Source organism: Cryptomeria japonica, chromosome 6 (assembly GCF_030272615.1).
Source record: "Cryptomeria japonica chromosome 6, Sugi_1.0, whole genome shotgun sequence".
Lineage (NCBI taxonomy): Eukaryota > Viridiplantae > Streptophyta > Pinopsida > Cupressales > Cupressaceae > Cryptomeria > Cryptomeria japonica.
The window spans coordinates 562,741,182-562,761,604 of record NC_081410.1 but is presented as its reverse complement, the minus strand read 5'-3'; positions in this window follow the sequence as shown (position 1 = coordinate 562,761,604).

Here is a 20,423-nt window from a genome sequence, read left to right as displayed (position 1 = left end):
GGTATGTGTTGTTCGGGGGTTTCGAACATAGGTACTCGCATTTCTGGTATATGTTGTTCTGGAATACGTTGTTCAGGTATGCGAGTCTCTTCTTCCCTTTGTTGTTCCTGATATGTGTATTGTTGAGATCCTGTTGGAAAGACATTTGCGTCGAAATCTTCAGGAATTTTAACACCTTTGCTTGTAAGCATAAGCAGATATTTTTCTTTATCATTTTCCATGAGTTTTTCAATGAGTTTTTGGAATGAAGGATTTTCTTGGCATTCCTGAAGAATTGCATCAGTAATTTCAGGATCTTCTGAAGATGGAACTTCAAAAGGATTTGATAACCTGCGATTCATACTTGATTCCGCGGGTGTCTCGCTTTGTTTGTTTCGTTGAGAGCGAGTGACAGGCATTTCAATAGAAACTTTCAGTGATGAAAGGAACAAAGTCCTCGTTGATGTTTTGCTCTGGCGTTGGTGGTTCTGGTCTAGGTGTGTTATATGTGATGCACTCGTCGGGCAGGAATGCTGGATTGATTTTTCCTCCGCAGTTTATCTTTTGATTAAAAGCAGACTTTTGATAGTACGCTCTTGTTTTCAGGGGTTCTTTGTCAAATTCGCTGGATTTGTTTTGGATATAACGTTTGACGTGATAAAGAAATACCCGATGGGATTTGAAGAGTTGACGATTGATGTATAAAAATTTATTTCTCTTGATGAATTTGGAAAAGCTTGGTTGCTGTTTCTTTAACGTGATGTTGCGATAGAGGTTCTTCTTTCTCAGAATAAGGCGATTAGTCATGCATGAGTGATCAATGATTTCCTTTGATTGATTTGGACTCAGTTGATTCTTGTTTTGGAAATTTCAAATTTTACTTTATCAGAATGAAGGTTTAGCTATTCCTTCACGATAAAGCGTGCCAAATGATATGGATAAGAGTTTCCCGATCTGGAAACTGAATTTGACAATTTGGAAAATTTCTAGACAAGTGTTTTTGAGATGAGATCCGTAAGATATTTAAAGGATTGAATTAACACTGATGATGACAAGTTTCCGGATTATGATAGAAAAGACGTCCTCTAATGCTTGATTCGTTTTCAGATTCAGACAACCTTGTTTGACGCAAATTTGACTTGAAAAATAGTTTTATGTCTTGTTTCTGTCACTCTGGTTTGATGAAAAACGTGTTTTGATAAAAAACTGTGTTTGAAACATTTTTGAGATTTTCAAAAATTTTGGTTTTTCCAACTCTCTGGTTTTCTCCTTTTTCTCACGCGCTAAAACAGTTGTTCGATGCGCTAGAAAATTACTTCAATGCGCTAAGAAAGAGGACCTACGCGCTACTCTGCCCCTGGTTACGCGCTAAACAATTGATTCTGGAAAATTTTGTGTGGTTGACTGTGAAATATGTACGCGCTAAACTGTACTTTCTACGCGCTACCTGATTTCTTGGATGCGCTAAAACAGAGATTCAACGCGCTAAGATGTTTGTTATACGCGCTAAAACAGACTTTTCTGAAATTTGCTGTGAAGTTTTCCTGAGAATTGACGCGCTGCACTGTGACTTTGACGCGCTAACTGGTTTGGCTAATGCGCTAAAGAAGAGATTCAACGCGCTAAAATGTTTGTTAGACGCGCTAAAACAAATTTCTTTGAATTTTGTTGTGAAATTTTCTTGGAATTGACGCGCTATACTGTGATTTTGACGCGCTAACTGGTTTATCTGATGCGCTAAAACAGAGTTTCAACGCGCTAAAAGGTTTGTTAGACGCGCTAAAACAGACCTTTCTGAAATTTGTTGCGAAATTTTCTTGTAATTGACGCGCTATACTGTAATTTTAACGCGCTAATTTGTTCTTCAGATGCGCTAAAATAACTGTTTGACGCGCTAATATGTTGTTCTGACGCGCTAGAATGCCTTGATTTTTCCTCTTGGTGTTTTTATGATGTTTTTGATTTTGTTGAGAGATTTATCAAGTAGGATGGATGATTTCCTAAAATACAAAATGTAAGCACGGCATACAAAGTATAATCATTTTACTTAATCTAACATAAAGTGTATGTTCTGTCGAGGATGTTTTCGAATCCCCAATGTTTTAACAGGTTGGATACAAGATAAACACTTCAAAAAGACTCTTTATTCAAGGGTCATAAGCAATATCATAGCTCACTAGTCTCGATACTCCGTCAGCTCAAACAGCCGTGTCACCCCCTAGAGGGCGCCCGTTTTTTTGCCTTTTGCCAGAAGTTAACCCAAAGTGAATTGCTTCACAGTTGAGTAGTTATCTTGGGAGATATATGGTGAGTAATCTTGTGGGCGGATTCTTCCCCACCCTTGCACTATGATGTTACAAATGTTTGGATACTGACTCAGCTCAAAGTTTCTAATGCTAAGGTTCTTAATCAGGCTTCCTGTTCGGCCGTCAGTGATAAACTCCCTCAGGAGGCTTCCCAACCTTTAGAACAAAGGCTTTACGTATCTCGAGGATACTGGGGGAAGGCTAATCGCTGCGCGTAACTGTTGAAAAGGACTTTCGTCACTTTCCACATTTGATTATAGTGGGTTGGAATTCTTGGCGTCAAAGCCGTTCCCCACTTAGGTCGTTCCCTTCACACCGGCCATAAACGGCTTTAAGAGTTGAGTGCAACTCCTCGGGAAGGCAGGCCTGCTAAAGGATTTATTGCTTGAATAAAAGAAAGCATAAGAGTGGTTTGGCTTTTTGGTCACCCAGTTAAGGGGAGAGCATATACCTTCCACTTTCGATACACGGCAGATAAGTTGTTCTTTTTAGCCTTCAAGACAATGGTTTGCTAACCTCTATTTGGAGATGTTGCTCCAATCAGCATGGTGTTGTTTTTAACCCTTTATAGCAATGATTATTTAATCTAGGGAAAATAGATCGTCAACAAAGCAAATTTCGATATTCGAGGTCAACGAAAAGAAAAACGTTTTGCTTGTAAAACAAATCTCCTCGCCTTTCCTGCAAGAAATTTGTTAAAAATCCTGCAAAAGAAATTTGTTAGTTTGTTTCGGGGGACTTCCACAAGTCTAAAATTATTTGTTCGGTTACACAATCCTTTTGTGGGTTTTGTTGTTGATGCGCTACAGAACAAACTGTACGCGCTACAATATTCAGTTGATGCGCTACTGTCCCGTTTGTATGCGCTATCCTGTTTCCCCGAAGCGCTACTTTGTGGCTTTGATGCGCTAATTTATGGTCTGGTATTTCAGAGACCTGTTTTTCGGGAATTTTGGAATTGAATGCGCTAACTGTCCGTTCTAATGCGCTGGAAGATTTAGTCTAAGCGCTTCTATATTGGGCCGATGCGCTAATCTGTAAGGTAGAAGCGCTGATCTGTGTTTCGGGTTTTCTCGGAAAATGGTGGATTTCTATGCGCTAACTGTTTGCTGATACGCGCTAGTATAGGAAGGTGAAGCGCTAAATATGTGGGCGGATGCGCTACTCTGTGTTTTGCCCGCGTCGATACCTACAGGACAAATTGTTAAATAGTGTCATGCGCTAAGGAAAAGGTTTAACGCGCTAAGACAGAGAGCCCACGCGCTAAACAGTAGGCTAGAAGCGCTAAACTGTTCGGCGGATGCGCTAACTTATGTCTTTGACGCGCTAATTCTAGTTTCCCGCGTACCTGCAAAACTCTTCAAATTCAAAAAACGATAGGTTATTGGGGTGCGTGCCCCACGGTGGGCGCCAGAAATGTATGTGGGAAAAATGGATTGTTAGAATTTAAAATGTGAAAAATATGTAAAATACCAATCCACACACACACAGGACTTCTTGATGCAAGCTATGGAGTAACGATGCGTTACTCAGCTTCCCAAGGAGGGTCCCATGGTTCTCTATCTCACGATGTCCCTCAAACCAATGTTTTGCTCTCAGATTACTGAGCAAAATGGCTTAGGGATGGCAAATATGAGAACGAGAGAGATTTTAACTGTTTTTAGTATGAGATGCGTTATAAGCTAGATGAGATGCTAGAAATGCAACAAACTAAATGATAAGATGACGAGGTTAGTATGAAGATTATCCTAGCATACTATATTTAGTCTATGATTGAACTAAAATGATAAATAAAGTAATCTAAGCATGCATATTTGATCTAAAAGAAGCTAAATGAAGAGCATAAAGATGATGAAAAAGCTTGAAAGTATTTGAGCATAAGTATAATGCTACAAATTTGAAAGATGATTGTTAAGAATGGAGGAATGAGAGCTCTATTTATAGCACAAACAGGGCAATGGATGGTCAGGATTGAAAGGTTTAATCAAGGGCCAGGTTTGAAAGCTGGGGATCCATGTGCACAATTGGCACCAATGACATGGTGACAAGTGTCCACACCAGATTGGGTTGAAAGAAGAGGTTGGAGGCATTAAAGGCCTGAGGAGACCTCATGGTTATCTAAAGGCTAAGGGTCAAGTCTAAGTTAGGTTTACCCACTGAATTAGGATCTAATCCAAAGATAAACCTTTGTGCAAATGATTAAGAGATAATCATGGTCAAAGCATTAATAACCTGATGAGACCCTTGGGTTGGATAGAGGTTGAGTCAAAACAAATGTTTTAACCATGTGGGAGGGTTTGAAATAACCATTAATGGTTATTGGAGACTTTGTGGATTAAGTGGTTGAAGGTTGGAAGCCTTCAATGGTTTTCAAAGACTTTAGGGTTTTAGTGGTTGAAGGTTGAAAACCTTCAATGGTTATCCAAGACTTTGGGCCATTTGAGAAGTGACCTCCCTTTGCTTAGGGATGTGACAAAGTTTAGATGAGGGTTAGGTTAATTAGAATCGATTAGAAGATTCTAGAAGGGGTTAGGAAGGGGTTTGGGATTTTGCAAGTGGATGAGGGGATAATAGGATTTAATTGAATTAAATGATTTTCATTCAATTTGGTTGCAATTGGAGAAATTAAATAAATTAGATTTATTCAATTTAGGATAACTATTTAATTAAATTTGAATTTAATTAAAAGTGGCTAGGGGGATTTAATTGAATAAAATGATTTATTCATTAAATGGTATAGTGAATTTAATCAAGTGATTTACTTAATTAAATAGAAGAATGTGGATAATTTAATTAAATTGGATTTAATCAAATAGAAAAATGAACATAAAATATTCATTTAGGAATGTGGTCATTTTTATACGTCTACAGTTCTTTTCTTCAATTGAACTTGGTTCAGGGTGTTAACTGGATTGTTGATTGCTTCTCTCCAAAATGTTTGAGGTACCCTCTGTTGGCATTATGTGAACCGATATAAGGACATAATGACATTGTATGTTTTCATTGATGTCAATATGCTGAAGAGGTGAGAACCAGCATATGTGAGAACCAATATAACACCATGAACCGGCATTTATGCCAAAGTGAAGTGGTGTGCTTGTTCAAGGTGAACCGGCATATGGTTATGCGAAACAGCACATGGAAGCATTGTATGACTATAGATTGGTTGTCTCAACTTTAGGGTTTTTGATTGAAGTTCTTCAAGCCTGTGTGACTCAACCGGTGACTTTGTATGATGATTCAGCATGATAACGAAGAATAGATTGTGCTGCCACGTGAAGCCTTGTGTGCGTGAAGGATCTTGCATGGAGACTGTTCCTACCTACCTTGAGAATGTGCAAAGTCTGTAAATGGTGATAACGTGTGATGGGTTATCAACCGCCATGAAATCAATGGAAAGCAAATGATGGAGATTAATGCAGTGTGCTCAACGATCAAGATTGAACCATTTGAATTCCTTAACCTAATAGGTTTAGGGTTTAGGGTTTATGCTACCAACCTATCTATTTTCCTATAAGGTCAAGGTTGTGACTCTTTCTAGGGTTTTTGGAAAAATTTGTGTGTGTGCATCCAAGAGAAGAGATACGTGATTCTTTCCAGACCAAAGAAGAGAAGTGATACCTACAGAGAGTAAGTGCATTAGGTGAAGAGGAGCTTAAGTAGATCTGCATTGGTATTGAGTGTTGTTACCAGATCATTGTAATACCTGTTGATCTCTAATCACTTCAGCAGTTGAGAAATACCTTAATAGGGTAGCTTTAATAGGCTTGTTGTAAATCCTTTAATAGGGTGACTCAAAACCATTGAATTCTTGAAATCCTCTAACAAGGTAACCTTTAATAGGGTTTAACCCTTAACCAAGTATTCTAGCCATCCCTTAACCGGGTGATCCCTAATAGGATCGGTTCCTAACAGAACCCATTGTATCAGTCTTTAACCAGACAAGGCTCCTAACAAAACAAACTTCTAAAGAGATCAAAACAAGATTATGGGTATTCATCCCCACCATGGTTTTTCCTAGTTGGGTTTCCATGTGAAAATTATGTGTGTCATGTGTGATGTCTTTTTCATGTGATGCTATATTGTTTTCTGTCTAGTAGTGAATCATATTGATCTAGTTGCTTATATGTATATCTTTGATGGTAGATTACCTATTCATGCATTAGGGTGAAATGGAAATGAAGTGCTAGATTGTATGAGAAGATAAGTGTCAATCGGTTTATGCTTGTCTCAGTTATTCTGGGTTTTGCCGGTTGTACTCTGTTTAAGAACCGATGTCACTATTTGTCTATCAATGCACAATGTCTACAAACAAACTAGTTCAAGAGTGTGTTTTTGTCTATACTGATTCACACCCCCCCCTCTCAGTACTGGTTGGGTGCTATTAGCTCATCATTATGTTATCAATTGGTATCAGAACATCCTCCAAGTCCTCTATGTTATAAGCTTAACCATTTGAGGTAAAGATCCAAGTCTAATGATGAAGAGGGAAGGTCCAAAGTTTAACAGAGAAAATTTTAGTATATGGAAAGATAGAATGAAGATATTCATCAGAAGCATGGGTGCTCAACACTGGAGCTATGTTGAGAATGCCTATGTTGCCCCTACCGGTACTCTCATCGATGACCAGAAGAGAGAGATGTAGGAGAATGGGCAAGTCATGGAAGCCCTAATTAGTAGTTCATCTAACATTGAGTTTATTGATGTCCAAGATAAGGTAAATCCCAAAGAGGTATGGGATACTCTTGAAAATATCTATGGCGGTGATGAGCATGTAAAACAAGCTAAGGAAGAAAGCCTTAAAGGGAAGTTTGAAGACATGCGGATGGTTGAAGGTGAGACCATTCAACAGTATGGAATAAGAATCAAAATCGTTGTTGGAGATATCAAGAGTGCAGGTGGTAAAATGGAAGATTCCACTATGGTAAGCAAAGTCCTGAGATCCCTATTGCTGGTCTATGTAATAAGGGTTGCTACTATTCAGGAACTGATATCAATAGATAATACTAAGGTGTCCCTAGACTCCATCATTGCAAAGTTGATAGCCTAAATAGCTTTGATGGTAGTGTTTCAAAGACTGAATCAACTTTTAAAGCTTCTGTTGTACCATCCAGAAAAGGAAAAGAAGCTAGCACTAGTGGTGAACCAAGACAGAGCAGAGAAATGGATGATGAGGAGATTCTGATGGCATTTGAAGCTCTCCTTGCCAGGAAACTTCCTAAAGGAACTGAAAAATATAGAGGTAAGCTTCCTTTGAAATGATTTTCTTGTAACTGGATAGGACATATTATTGTAAATTGTCCTAATGGTGACAACAAGGACAAACCAGAAAGGTTCAAGAAATTCAAAGGAGGAAACCAGAGAAACTATTTTGTGGTAGTTGATGAAGGTGTCATAGATGAGGAATCAGAGGATGAAGCAAATGAAGATATTGTGTTTGTTGTTGTCAAGGAAGATGTGTCAAACAAGAAGGCTCTTGTCTCCCGGTTTGATAATTCCAATGAGTGGATCATTGATAGTGGTTGTTCTCATCATATGATAGGTGACCGAAGCAAGTTTCTATCCTTGGAAGAATATGATGGTGTTGTGGTTTGCTTTGGTAATGATGCACCATGCATGGTCAAAGGCAGAGGGTCCATCTCTCTAAATAGAAATAGTAGTGCTGACAATGTGTATTGGGTTGATGGTCTCAGACACAACCTTTTGAGTGTTGCCCAACTGAATGACAGTGGTCTCACTCTAGAATTCAAGAATGGAGTGTGCAGAATCAAAGGAAAGAATGGAGAATTGGTGGCCATCGACATGCAAACCAAAGGTAATCTATTTCAGCTAAATGAAAATATAAGTACATGTCTCATGGCTAAATTTGATGATAGTTGGATATGGCATATGAGACTCTACCATGTAAACTTTGATAAAATTGTGAAGGCTAGTAAGATCAAGGAAGTTAGAGGATTGCCAGTGCTAAGAAAACTGGATAATACCTTGTTCAGAGAATGGCAATTGGGGAAAATGTCTTCCTCAACCTTTAAAGGTAAATCTTTCACTGCTGACAATCTGCTTGATCTTGTGCATACTGATTTGTGTGATCCTATGAAAACTAGGAGTGTGCAGGGTGATAGGTACTTCATGATTCTCACTGATGACTGCTCAAGAATGATGTGGGTCACATTCTTGAAAGATAAGTCTAAAGCTTTTGTAAAGTTCAAATCTTTCAGAGCATTAGTGGAGAAGGAAAGTGGTAAAAGGATCAAGTGCCTGAGAACTGATCAAGGAGGGGAATTCACTTCCGGTGAATTCAACAAGTACTATGAAGAACATGGCATCAAGAGGCAACTATCTACCCCTTGGACTCCATAGCAGAATGGCCTAGCTGAGAGGAATAACTGGACTATGGTTGAAACAACTAGAACCATGTTGATTCAAGAAAAGATAGCTCACACCTTTTGTAGAGAAGCGGTGAGCACTGCAATCTATACAATAAACTAGGTACTCATCAAGAAAGGTAAGGATAAAACCCCTTATGAGTATTGGACCAGTAAGATACCTATGGTTAGCTACTTTAGAGTGTTTGGTAGCAAATATTACATCAAGAGGAGTGAACACCAAAGCAAATTTGATGCTAAATGTGATGAGGGAATATTCCTAGGGTATTCCACCAAGAGAAAATCTCTCAAGTGTTTCAATAATATGACTCAGAGAATTATGGAAAGCATCAATGTAAGAGTTGATGAAACCTCCTAGAAAACTGAGGAAATCGACGGTAAGAAAGTGGTAAATTAATCGGTTGCAACCTTCTGGGAACTAGTTGTCAGTCAACCGAGTACTAGTAACAATGTTCCTACACTGACAAATGTAGATGCTGATACTGATGGAGATGAGGATGAAGAAGAAAAACAAGAGGAATCCATCAAGACCATTCCTCGATATTTTAAGCTGAATCATGATCCTAAGCAGATCATAGGAGATAAGGATGTAGGAATCCTTACAAGAAGAAAGGTAAAAGAAAACTCATGTATGATCTCTGAATTTGAGCCTAAAACATTCAAAGAGGCACATAAAGATGAAGAATGGATCAAGGCAATGGAAGAGGAACTTGACTAGATAGAGAAAAATGGTACATGGTCTTTGGTACCCAGACCGGAGCATAAAAATGTCATTGGTACCAAATGGGTCTTTAGAAAGAAGCTGAATGAGGATGGCACAGCGATTAGGAACAAATCCAAATTGGTGTGCAAAGGATATGCTCAAGAAGATGGAGAAGACTATGGAGAAACCTTTTCTCCTGTAGCCAGATTGGAAGGAGTTCGTATACTTCTTGCATTTGCAGCTTTTAAAGGCTTCAAGGTATATCAAATGGATGTCAAATGTGCATTCCTAAATGGTGTACTTGAAGAGGAGGTGTAAATAGAGCAACTAGATGGGTTTGCCCTATCTGAAGATAGTGACATGTTATGTAGGCTACATAAAGCCTTATATGGTCTAAAGCAGGCACCTAGAGCATGGTATGAATGTTTGCATTCCCCTTTTGTGAAGATTGGCTTTGAGAGAACAAGTGAAGATAGCAATATTACTTGAAGTTTGAAGGACATCAGATCCTGATCTGTGAGGTATTTGTTGATGACATTATCTTTGGTGGAGATGATAAGATGAGTCATGAATTTGAAAATGAGATGAAGAAAGAGTTTGAGATGTCACTCATAGGGGAGATTAAGTTCTTCATTGGACTGCAGATCCAACAGATGAAAGATGGAATCTTTATCACTCAGTCCAAGTATGTCAAAGAGGTGTTGAAGACATTTGGCATGGAAGATAGAAAACCAGTTGGTACACCGATGGTGACTGGTTGTAAACTATCCAAAGAGCATGACTCGACATTAGTTGATGAGAAGGAATACCAGTCAATGATTGATAAGTTGCATTATGTTGCATAGCAGACCAGATATTGCACATGCAGTAGGAATTACTGCAAGGTTCCAGAAAACCCTAAGAGAATCCCACTTGGTTGTAGTCAAGCGAATTCTTAGGTATCTGAAGGGAACTGTTGATTTTGGATTGTGGTATCCATATAGAAAGGATTTCAACTTAAAAGTATACACAGATGCTGATTGGGCAAGTAATGTAGATGACCAAAAAAGCACAACCGGTGGTGCATTCTTTCTTGGTGGTAGACTAGTCTCATGGATGAGTAAGAAGCAGAGTTGTATCTCTCAGTCTATAGCAGAAGTAGAGTATGTTGCAGCTTTCATGAACTACACTCAAACAACTTGGATGAAGCATGTATTAAATGGCTTCAAAGTTTTTGTATCTGAACTGGTAAGTATATTTTGTGCCAATACTAGTGCAATTAATATCTCCAAGAATCTAGTTTTACATTCTAGAACCAAGCACTTTAAGCTTAAGTATCATTTCTTAAGGGAAAAGGTTTAGAACAAAGAGATTGCATTGGAACATGTTTCCAGTAAGGAACAGTTACCAGACATATTCACCAAGCCTCTCCCAAAGGCTACATTTATGTACTTAAGAGGTGAATTAGGGGTGTTGCCCCTTCAAGAGGTAAACTAAAAGCATATGCTCCACATCAATCAGGTATTGCATTGTCAAATTTATTTTGGATTGATGTGTTGAAGGATGCTACTCCTCAGGGGGAGCAGCATAATGGAATAGGGGAGCTTGTCCCTCCACTTTGGCATAGTTGTCAAAGGGGGAGAAGATGTGAAGCAGAGAAGATATCTGCAAAAATTGGGGGAGAAGATGTGAAGCGGAGAGATATCTTTATATATTGCCATCAATGCCAAAGGGGGAGATTGTTGGCATTATGTGAACCGGTATAAGGACATAATGACATTGTATGTTGTCATTGATGTCAATATGCTAAAGAGGTGATAACTAGCATATGTGAGAACCAATATAACACTATGAACCGACATTTGTGCCAAAGTGAAGCGGTGTGCTTATTCAAGGTGAACTGGCACATCCAAGCATTGTATGACTACTAGTTGGTAGTCTAAACTTTAGGGTTTCTGGTTGAAGTGCTTCAAGCCTATGTGGCTCAACTGGTGACTTTGTATGATGAGTTTGCATGATAACAAAGAACAGATTGTGCTACCATGTGGAGCCTTGTGTGCGTGAAGGATCTTGCATGAAGGAGACTGTTCCTACCTACCTCAGGAATTTGCGAAATCTGTAAATGGTGATAACATGTGATGGGTTATTAGCCATCGTGAAATCGGTGGAAAATGAACAATGGAGATTAATGTAGTGTGCTCAACGGTTAGGATTGAACCATTCCAATTTCTTAACCTAATAGGTTTAGGTTTTAGGGTTTATGCTACTGACCTATCTATTTTCTTATAAGGTCGAGGTTGTGACTCTTTCTAAGGTTGTTGGAAAAATTTGTGTGTGTGTATCCAAGAGAAGAGATATGTGATTCTTGCCAGACCAAAGGAGAGAAGTGATACCTGTAGAGAGTAAGTGCAAAAGGTGAAAGAGGAGCTTAAGCGGATCTACATTGGCATTGAGTGTTGTTACCAGATCATTGTAATACTTTTTGATCTCTAATCACTTCAACAGTTGAGAAATCCCTTAACAGGGTAGCTTTAATAGGCTTGTTCTAAATCCTTTAACAAGGTGACTCAAAACCATTGAGTTCTTGAAATCCTCTAACAAGGTAACCTTTAATAGGGTTTAACCCTTAATTGAGTATTCTAGCCATCCCTTAACCGGGTAATCCCTAACAGGATCGGTTCCTAACAGAACCCATTGTATCAGTCTTTAACCGGACAAGGCTCCTAACAGAGCGGACTTCTAAAGAGTTCAAACAAGCTTGTGGGTATTCATCCCCACTGTGGGTTTTCCCAGTTGGGTTTCCACATGAAAATTATGTGTGTCATGTGTGATGTCTTTTTCATGTGATGCTATATTGTTTTCTGTCTAGCAGTGAATCATGATGATCTAGTTGCTTATATGTATATCTTTGATGGTAGATTACCTGTTCATGCATTAGGGTGAAATGGAAATGAAGTGCTAGATTGTATGAGAAGATAAGTGTCAACCGGTTTATGGTTGTCTTAGTTATTCTGGGTTTTGCCAGTTGTACTCTGTTTAAGAACCGGTGTCACTGTTTGTCTATCAATGCATAGTGTCTGCAGACAAACCAGTTCAAGAGTGTGTTTTTGTCTATATTGATTCACTCCCCCCTCTCAATACTAGTTGGGTACTATTCACTCATCATTGTGTTATCACCCTCTTTTCTATCATCAGGGTTCTGGCACAATCCACAATTGATCTGTTTCTTTTCTCGGCTATCCCATTTTGCTGAGGTGTTCTCAGTGCAGATACTTGCCTCTTTATACCATGATCATTGCAGAATAAGTTAAATTCATTAGAAGTGAACTCTCCTCCTCTATCAGATCTAAGACATTTCAGTTGTCTTCTTGTTACATTTTCAACTCTTGCCTTGTACCATTTAAACATTTGAAAAGATTCTGATTTTTCTTTTAAAAACATGATTGACATCATCCTTGAGTAATCATCCACAAATAATATAAAATACTTATCACCATAATAACTTTGAACTTTCATAGGACCACAAAGATCAGTGTGTACTAGATCTAAAATTCCTTTAGAAGTGTAGGACTTACTTGTAAAGCTTGATCTTGTCATCTTACCCATCTGGCATCCTCGGCACATAGCATTCTCAGGTTTTTCAAGACTTGGTAGACCTTTTACTTCATGCTTCTTACTTATTTTGATCAAATTATCAAAATTTACATGACAAAACCTTTTATGCCATAACTAGGTATCATCTATCTTTGCATAAAGATACTTGTTCCGAGTTGAGTCAAGATGAAATGTATTACCTTTTGTTTGTATCCCGGTAGCAGTTAACTTTCCATGCATGTCATGAACTTTGACAATTCCTTTATGAAATTCTATTTGGTATCCTGTATTGTTTAGTTGTGCTACACTCAACAAATTATATTTCAAACCTTCAACCTAGTATACATCATCACATTTACCATTGTCAAGAAGTGTTATAGATCCTTTACCTTTCACTAGACATGGTGCATCATTACCAAATCTTACATAGCCTCCATCATAGTCTTCTAATTTAACAAACTTGTGTTGATCACCTATCTTATGATGTGAGCATCCACTATCTATGATCCAAGAATCATTATTATTTATGTGAGATATTAGGGCTTTTTCTTCATACCTTTCTTCATTAGATCCATATTTAATAGCTACATAAACAACTTCCTTAGTATCAGTTTCATCAAATTTGTCATTGTTGGATTCCTCATCAACTACTAGACATATCTTTCTATCTCTCCTTCTGAAGTCTCGGTGTCCTCTGTATTGGTTGTCTTTCTGCTTGTTATCTCAATATTCTCTTTTTTCACTAGATTCTTTGTCAGGATAGTTAGAAGGCATATATCCTATTTTATCACAATTGAAACATTTTAAAGGTAGCTTTCCTTTATACTTACCTTTTCCTCTCGGTAACCTTCTCACTAATAATGCTTCAAACTCTTTTTGCTTCTTGATTTCCTCATACAGTTTGTGCACTTCTTTCATGTTCTTACGAAATCTTTCACTTGCTCCACTATGATTTCCTTCAGAGTACTTACTCATTCTATCATTGTAATCATCAGATTCACCAATATGAAAAGAACTGAATGTAGATTCTACTTTATTTACCAAAGACCCACTGTTATCAAAATTACTTAACTCAAATGCATGTAGCTTACCAATAGTAGCATCCAAAGAAACTGGCATGTTAGGTACAGACCTCAATTCATTGATTGCAGAGACTCGAATAGCATAAGCTGGTAGAAGGATTCTCAACAACTTACTTGTTATATCCTTTTCTTCAATAGTTCCACCTGCTCCTTTAATTTGATTGACAATCTCCTTTAGTCTTGTACTGTATTGGTTTATGTTCTCACCTTCATTCATTCTCATGGATTCAAGTTGTCCTCTTAGACTATCTACTTTTTCTCTTTAAACATGTTCATCACCTTCATACATATATATGAGCTTAGTCCACATTGCTTTTGCATCATTACAACCATCTAAATCATTAAACTCTAAGTCAGTCAATGTTGATGTTATTTCAATCATAGCTTGAATATGTTCTTTCTTTGCCTTTATCTCTTCCAAAGTCATTGGGTTGGTGCTCGGTGCAATGTAATCATTCTCTAGATAATATGTTGCATATTCTCCAATTCCTGATAAATGCAGCTTCATCCTTTTCTGCCATGTGGAGAAACTTGACTTGTTCAGCTTTGGTACATCCCTTTTATACATCTTTCGATCTTTGCCTCAAGTACCTTTAAACTTTTCTTCCAAAGTCCAAAGCTCTGATACCAATTGATAATTCTAATACTTAATGTAAAGTACATATGCCAATAGCTAACAAGATGAGAGGGGGGGTGAATCATACAAACCTAAACTTCCATAAAATCAACAGATTCAACCTCGGTAACTTATACTTCAGCAATATAACCAAAACTGCTAAACATGCAAACTCATAAACACATAATCATCATAACACCGGATTTAACATGGAAACCCAAATAGGGAAAAACCAATGTGGGATTTCAGACCCACTAAGAAATATACTCTTCTAGAGTATGCTCGGCTAAAAGAAAATCATGTTAAAGATTACAAACACATTGCTAGATGTGACCCGGTTAAGGGATTTCCCTTAGATCTATTAGGATCTTCACTTTGTTAGAAGTGACCTTGTTAAAGGATTTCAAACACTCAACTAGAATGTTACCTTGCTAGAGGGTTTACAAATAAGACTGTTAAGTCCACTCGGTTAAGAGATTTCCTGTCACTTACAAAATAACCATAATAAAAATCTATCTGCAACTTCACATCTAAAATGCTAAAGTAGATTCTTATTTGCACAAAACAATCTAGTCATAAGACTTATCTTGTCCCTCTACTGGGCTCTCTACTCTATTTATTCAAACAAGTCTTCAAGCTTATGTGCTTAGTAATCACTATGTAGCATCCTTGTGCATACACTTGCCTGCATACATTATTTATTAACAATTCTTTATTTATAAACAATTGCTAACCACTTGTTACTGCATCATTTTTCCTTTGTAATAGGGACAAATTCCTTATTAAAATTCCTTTCAGGGTCCTAGTCTTTCTTGTAATACCTTGGTTCAAGCCCTTAGTCCATCTAATAATCATCTTTCAATCAAAAATGTTGAGTCTTAGTAATTGGTTGAACTCTATGAACACATTGAACTATCTTGAACCGGGTTCAATAGGTTCTTTTAGGTTCCATAAGTTCCTAGGTGTTCAAGGAAGTTTTCATACTAACATTTTCTTTAAGTGTCTTGCAGTGGCTCTTTAAAAGTTTCTTCTTCAGTAATGTGTTACATCATCTCTCTCTGGGTGTTGAACTCATTGAACCAAGTTCAAGAGGTTCAAACGTGTTCAACATGTTCAACATAGCACAAATGGCTAGCAGCTTGGCATATTTAATATTCTCCGCAAAGATTTTCCTTGAGCACAGCGTACACCTTCAACTACTTGAACCCCAATGAAGTTTTGTTTAGGATGTTCATATGTGTTCAAAGTTGGTGGGTCCCGTGGGTTAAATGATTTGATGGTGCATTGATTGCCAAATATGAGGAAGGTGAACCATATCTTAAGTGATGTCAAATGTTGGCTTTTCAAAGCAAGTAATCATTTCAGGAATGGGCGGTTACTTTAAAAATGCCACCATGCATTTAATGCATGCATGCGATGTCTAATCCACAAATTTAACACACTCAAACTAACAATTGGAATTATTGCACTTAATACTTTTGTATCATTGCCCTCGCTATAAGGTATGAAGGATTAGTTCTCTAAAAGTTTGTTCCTTGCTGCTGCGGTGTTATTTTTCCTAAATAGAGGTATTAATCACTAATAGTCATCTGGTTGTTCAACTGTGAAGGTGAGTCCCTTTCTCGTTCTCTCCAGTAATTTTTGCCTGTATTTCTTCTCTCATAGTAGGGTTGCTGCAACAAAATAAGGCTTATCACTTTGCATTATGAATTCCACACTGCACTTGTTTGGGAATGTTTTTAGCCTAGCATGTACAGAGCCCATAGTTAGCGATACTGACCTTAAAGGGGAAAATATTGAAGTTCTCAAAGAAAGGGTATTCAAGGGAATTGATGGTTCTTTTGGTGTGGAGATTTTGAGTAGCGGTCTCATAGAGGTAGCAGCTTTTCCCCTAGCTATCCTGTGCCCAGAACTGGTTAGGGAATGTATCGCTAGGTATGATCCAGTCTCTGAGACCATTAGAATAGATGATGGTGAAACCCTTCTTGCTATAAACTGTGAAGTAATTTCCTCCATCTTCAAGATACCTGATTACTAGTTCTCTAATTTTTCCCCTACTCAGTCAATCACTGAGTTCAACGCAGATAGAACTGGACACCGAAATAATGTAGCAAAATACTAGCTAAAGGTTCCTCAAGGGGGGGGTTCCAGGTTGCCCAAGAATCCCAATAAGAATCACATGCTACCTCACATTCATGATGTCATGCTTTTGTTGCACCGAGTCAGAGGCTCTACAGAAGCCTACAGTTTTGATGATTGGATTTATTGTTATGTGCAACTCATACTAGAGGGGAAGCAATACCTTGATTGGGTAGAACTGATTGTCGATTCAATGAGGGAGCAACTGAGTATGGCTAAACAATTTAAGCAGAATTTCTTCATGTCATCGTATCTTGTATACTATTTGGCATGTGTTAAGGATTTAGTTGGGATACCAAGATAGCTCACTGAGGAGGATGTTCTCGTGTATGATTTCTACCCCATGTTGCAAAAGGATAATGCCTTGCATGATTTCAGAAGGGTATACAATGCTTTTCTAGGTGACTTGTGTTATGAATTGAAAAGTATGAAAACCAAAAGAATCTCTGAGGATGCGCAAACATTGATATGGAGGTTTGGTAGTTTCTTTATTCAGTTTCCTAATTTCTGCTATATAAGAATAGGCGGCTTTGAAGAGGAACCCTTCAAAATCCCTCATTATTGTTCAGATTGCTTTCTTTTAGTGGCGATATGTAGGCAGTTGACCTCTATTGTTAAAAAGGTGCAACCCAGGGATAAATGGGAGAGTCATGTCTCCATCTAATTAGGTGTGTTATCCTACAGTTCAATGTCAGATGCCTTGAGCATTGGAGCAGATCTCAAGAATTTCAACTTTTCTTTGTATCCTGAAAGAAAAGGTTTCGATAATAAAGGTTTTTCTCGAAGTCTTGGTCTAATGCCATATCTCCTAATGCCACATTTAGAGGATTTTTGGGAAGATTGTACTGATGAACTCAAGGTGTTGAAAAGGGGAAACATGAGGATGGTATTAGAAAAAGTTATTTCACTTCAGGTAAAGCTGGACATTAAAGGGCTCGAAGAGGATTATCTGGAACTGTTTGAACCTGGATACTTAGCCCATGCACAAACTGAGATGCCTTCAATTAACTGGGATGAGGAAGAGGAAGATGATATAAAACTAAGAACCAAAGGAGTTTTAGAGAGAACTACAACATGGGTTGCTAGGAAGAAAGCAGTGAAATTAGGCGTCAAGTCTAATTCTGCGAGAAGTAATGAGGTTCCTCTGCATTCACCAAAGCATTTTTCTAATAATGCTTCTATGCATGTTCATGGAGGTAAAGATAAAAACTGCCTCAGGTTAGACACGACTCTAATTTAGCTTTGGATTTCTATACTCCTCGACATACTCAGTCACAAAGTGCTGCTCAGAGAAGGATGGATCATCCTAAAGATGTAGAGGTGAAGGATACAATTCTTGATACTCAAATTTTTTAAGTTGAAAACCTGGATAGCAATGTTGCAAATGCCCTGGACTCCCATACGGTAACCATAGCTATGACACCACCTTCCAAAGCCATCGAAGGAACAACCAGTTCCAGTGTAACTCCCAAGTGGTTTTAACTACTTCAGTAAACAAAAAGCGGAGTTTCCTTCCTGTGACTATTCCAATTTAGGAGATGGTTGTGAAATATACTAAGAAGGGGCCCAAGCTGAAAAAGTTGAAAACTGTTGCTTGTCTAGATAATGATGAAAGAACCAGAAAATAGGGCACTAAAATTGCCTCATACAAGCCTAAGGATGAAAATAAGGAAGCCAGCGCAAATGATTTTGAGATCACTAAGGTGGAGCTGGAAAATATGAGTAGGGACTTAGACAATCATTTCTTCCAAGTATCGGCAAAGAAAATGCTCTCCAGATTAGAGAAAGACAGGCGGGAAAAGAGAGAGTTAAAGCGACACATAAATATTCTTGCTCAGTTCATTGACATCATTGGTTGTTTTGGGGCACTCCTTATATCTCATGCTATGGAAAACTTTGACCCTACTTCACTAGAAAATAAAAAGTTAATGAGCCAAGTTCAACGGGCCAAAAGTATTGCAGAGGCTGTGGAGAGATGGATTAAAGGAATACTCAAGGATGTAGAGAAGTATATCACTGACTCTCGGAAGTTATGTGATGAAATACAGAGCCTCATCACAAAAGTTCAAAATCAGATCTCACCCTGGGTGAAAGAGGAACACAAATGGGAGAATGTCTTGTCGATGTTCACGAAAATAAAAGAGTATGGAGTTACCCAATTTCTGATAGAACATTCAATCAAATTGGTGACAGATGAATGCTAGCTCTTTGTGCTGAAGAAGACCATAATGTGGTTGGTGCTTACCTTCAAATCTGTGATCTCTGAGGCTAAGACTTCTGTGTATGAACTCCAAGATCTCCAATGCAGTATTGTTAATGACAACAAGGTGGTTAACCCTAACCACGATTGGCAGTTGGGAATTTATGGGCTGAACACATAGGGTGCAATAAAAATTTTCTGAATATACATGGAGAAAATCAAAGCCAAGGGTAATTTTGCTCCTGAGGATATAACACGGGTTGCTCAGATTGAGTCTATGACCTTTATTGGTAATGATCAGTTACCAAAACATACCGAAAAGATGGTAAAACACCGCTGGAACAAGGAAGCGGTGAAGGCAAAGCTCAATGCAATTAAGGTTCTGAACCAATCTATAATCCAGGAATTCATGACTGCCCACAACACCCAGGAAAGCGGAGAAGAATATGATGATGGGAAAGTGGCATAATGTGTTGATTCAGGCTCTGACTTTGTTTATATAATTTTCATGTTAATGCAAAGACTTCGGAACATCTGTTCCAGATATATCTTGTTAGTTTCATAACTGTTAGGGGAGGGCAATTTTTTAGGGAGACCTCCCTTGTTCTAAAAACTATAAATTGAAGGAAGATAGAGAGAATAGGGGTTATATTATGTAAATAATTTTAGTTAATTTTTGGTTTTGGTGTTTCTTCTATTTTGTAAAAATCTGTGGGAAGGAAGGATCAGATTGGTTTTGAAATCTGGAATTGGAAAGGATTTATAGATGTAATATCATGCCTTTGTTGCATAATATATATATATATATAAAGATCATACTATTTTTTGGGAGAAGGAAAATTTGTGGGTTTTGAATCTGTGTAGACACATATCTTTGTATATGCTTATCTAATCAAATAATAGTAATGACCTTTCTATTGCAGAAAATTATTATTTTTCTGGTACCCCTTCCTTTGAGTGTTTGTTTTTAGGAAATGATTTGTGTTTGAGGACAGATTCAGTTTCTTTTATCTGTACTTTTCTTATTTGAATTGTTGAAATGGTGTTCTGAAATTTGTTTCAGTTACTTCCATCTCTTGTATTGGAAAGATTGGAAAGATTGGAAAGATAGTGTTTCTCAGAAGTATGTGTGAAATATTGGCCTCTCATCCAAGAATGAAGTAGGCGGCCTTACATGCTTTCAGGTTAAAAGCATACTACTCAAATAAAATTAATTAGATTATTCCTTGAATAACTAAAATAGGGAGCTGTACCTATGGAAAATTCAGAGGGAAGTGGTTTATATAACACTTGCCCAACTATTTAGTTGAACACTTGTCTTTAAAGAAGGTGACAGAGTTTAAAATTGATCATTTTAAGAAAGGCAAAATCTGTTCACTAACACCGCTAATTCTCCTTGATCACATTTCCCATGATCAATCTTAGCCATCAGATCTTCA